General features: G+C 39.3%; 1 long non-coding RNA gene across 1 annotated transcript; it reads left to right on the forward strand.

The window, feature by feature from the left end:
- The first annotated feature begins 1,117 nt into the window (after positions 1 to 1,117).
- On the forward strand, positions 1,118 to 2,159 carry LOC107568474 (uncharacterized). The gene is made up of 3 exons (XR_001606760.1): positions 1,118 to 1,288; positions 1,374 to 1,396; positions 2,119 to 2,159. It is a non-coding gene; the product is annotated as an uncharacterized lncRNA (long non-coding RNA).
- The last annotated feature ends 1,169 nt before the right edge of the window (positions 2,160 to 3,328 follow it).

The raw sequence follows: 3,328 nt of genomic DNA on the forward strand, positions 1-3,328 counted from the left end.
TGTCAACCTCTCCTGCTATGTGTGTTTTTCCTGGTTCCCTTAAAGACATTAAAATCTCCTGTGTTGATGTACTCCTGGTCTCCTCGTTCTGCGCTCCCGCATCGTAGTGAATCGTGACAAAAGTCTCTTTCTTTAAGTATACTTAACCCTCTAAGCGCCAAAGTCGCAAAATTGCGACAAGACGTCATACTTAATCAAATAGACTGTAGTTCCTAATATGGTGTGATATCTCATTTGTATTCCCTACCACTAGATGGCAGACATGTAGTACTTCGATTCTATACCAAAATTACGTCACGTTCCTATTCAAAGTGTTCGAGGAAATAGCAGAGCAAGTGAGCTTTCGTGTCATTGATGCGGAAGCAGTTCAGTTCATAGCGTGCGGGTAAGCTGTGAGAGAAAAATCGGCAAATGGCTAATAAAAGTTGTACAGTGAGGATGTTGCAAATGTTATTCATGACGATCGGTCGTTGACCAAAGAGTTTCTATATTTTTCCTATTCAAAACTTGACTCTTCTGTAGTTACATTGTGTACCAAGACCAACGGAAAATGAAAGTTGTGATTTTCTAGGCCGATATGGCTTGGAACTATACTCTCATTGCAACGTAATAATCAAGGAACTTTGCTGCCGTACCATGGGTGCAGCAGGCGCAATGATATTACGCAGCACTTGAAAATGGATTATTATGCCAGAATGAGGAACTATACTCTCATTGCGACGTAATAATCAAGGAACTTTGCTGCCGTACCATGGGTGCAGCAGGCGCAATGATATTACGCAGCACTTGAAAATGGATTATTATGCCAGAATGAGAGTATAGCCATTCACAACTTTTCATTTTCCTTGTCTTAGTCTTAGTACAGTAAATAGTGGAGTGTTCCTTTAAGTGCACATTCAATACAGTGAAGCACACTTCTTTTCGCACACTTCACTCCCTAGTGAAAAATAAGTATATATATATATATATTTAAATTCTGACTTGCATATCATGGAAATGCTGTCATCTGTTGTGTGTTAATGCAGAGCTGATTGAACCGAATGTGATGTGATTTCAGACTCAAGCTGAGCACACAGAGCGTCAGGTTCAACACGAGTTTTAGAAGCTTCATCAGTTTCTCAGTGATGAAGAACAAGCTACGATCTCTGCACTGAGAAAGGAAGTGGAGAAGAAGAATCAGATGATGAAGGAGAAGCTGGAGGAGATGAACAGACACATCTCAGCTCTTTCACACACCATCAAAGACATCGAGGAAAGAATGAAAGCCAATGACGTCTCGTTTCTGAAGGTTATAATCACCCTCTGTATGAGAGACTCATTCATTCATACACTTATTGAGATAATAATGTGCTTTCCACACAGTTTTTTCCCAGAACTTTAATGTCACAAAGGAAAGGTAAGCAAGCTGCCCCTGTCTCTCCTCTCCACATTGTACGGCAAACAAAAAGCACCCTGTTAGTTCTGAAGAACCCTTTGGAGAACCTCTGGGGACCTTCTCAGGGTGTCTCAAATATCCTATTGTGTACTCAAAGAACTATATTTCAAGTGCCTCAAAACTTATCTTATTATGGGGTTACTTCCCTGTTGAAAAAAAGCACGGCAGCTGGTTTGAGCTGGTTTAAGATGGTTCTCAGCTGGTTTAATCTGGTCCTTAGCCGGTCCAGAGCTGGTTTAAGCTGGTCCTTAGCCAGTCCTGACCTGGTTTGAGCTGGTCCTCAGCTGGTCCTAAACTGTTTTAAGCTGGTTTTATCTGGTCCTGAGTAGGTTTAAACTGGTCCTGAGCTGCTTTGAGCTGGTCCTCAGGTGGTCCTGGGCTAGTTTAAGCTGGTCCTGAGCAGGAGCTAGTTGCTCAGGACCAGCACATGACTAGCTTAAACAAGTTTAAACCAGCTGCCATGTTTCAAAACATACCTAACAGCATATGCTGGTTTTTTCAACAGGGTTGAGGAACCATTGACAGTCTGGAGAGCTTTTGCAGGAACTTATGGCTTCCATTCACAGAATTGTCCTTTTTAAAAGGAAGCTAGAAGTTCTCCAGAGGGGTTTTTGGTTATGACATTCTGAGCCCATTTTGAGCCCAAACTCACTGCTGTACTGACAACCCGCATGTTATTCCAGAGCCCGTGGCACTCAGCCCGATCCAGAGAGGTGCTGTGGAGCTTTGATTGGCATTCTGGCATTCAGAGTCTGGAAGAAGATGCAAGACATTGTCCAAAACAATGAGTCACTAAACTACTATGTACTTGCATTTAAATTAATCATTTGATACAATGCACCTATTGTGTATACAGTGGGGAAAAAAAGTATTTAGTCAGCCACCAATTGTGCAAGTTCTCCCACTTAAAAAGATGAGAGAGGCCTGTCATTTTCATCATAGGTATACCTCAACTATGAGAGACAAAATGAGAAAAACAAATCCAGAAAATCACATTGTAGGATTTTTAAAGAATTTATTTGCAAATTATGGTGGAAAATAAAGTTATTTCAATCCAGTTCAGTCAAATGCTCCCTCTACGAATACTGCTAAAACTACTTCACATTGCATTTCTTACCCCAACCAAACTTTGACTCTAAAACATCATTCCCATCAATTGTAATATCTACTTTCTAATGATAGTGTATTTATATTAATTAGTTGACCGTTCGCAGTGACCTTTTGAGTGCTAATGCTTGACGCTCATAGTGTCACAGCTTATAACATCTCCATGTTATGCCACAGGCTCAGGGAGTAGCTGCAGATAGGAGAGTTATATGAAGTGGAAATCTGCGGAAGTGCAGATAAAATGTGTAAGGAAACTCTTTTTTTAGGGAAATGCAAGCTTTAAAATTAATTTGCAAAAATTATATGAAATGTTGCTTTATTCCTGGACACACTTAATTAATGCAAAATCATTTTGCTTGGACAACTGATTAATGTACCCAAAAAGAGCATGAAAGAAAACCTTTTAGAGAAAAAAAGAGTTACTTTTTTTCCAAACATATATAAACTCTTTCTTACAGGGAAGCAATGTAAGACATTTGGAGGAATGTTTGAGCTGCTCTATTCTCTACAATGAAAGTGGACTGGGACTAAATGCTTCTAAAAGTTCTAAAAAGAACAAAAAAGCTCTAAAAAGTATCAGAAAAATATTAAGTTATATGATCTATGTGCAGAAGTGTGTGTGCTTTGTGTGTGGGAGTCATTATTTATTGACTAATAATCTTGCTTGACAGCTATAATGATGTTTTACTCTTACTGATTAGACATGATATAATAGAAAGCAACTATTATACATAAAATATAGTGCAATCAGTTTGGATGTGGCACAGTGCTCATTCAGTAAATGCA

The sequence above is a fragment of the Sinocyclocheilus grahami genome, unplaced genomic scaffold, assembly GCF_001515645.1.
Source record: "Sinocyclocheilus grahami isolate Dianchi unplaced genomic scaffold, SAMN03320097.WGS_v1.1 scaffold1248.1, whole genome shotgun sequence".
NCBI lineage: Eukaryota > Metazoa > Chordata > Actinopteri > Cypriniformes > Cyprinidae > Sinocyclocheilus > Sinocyclocheilus grahami.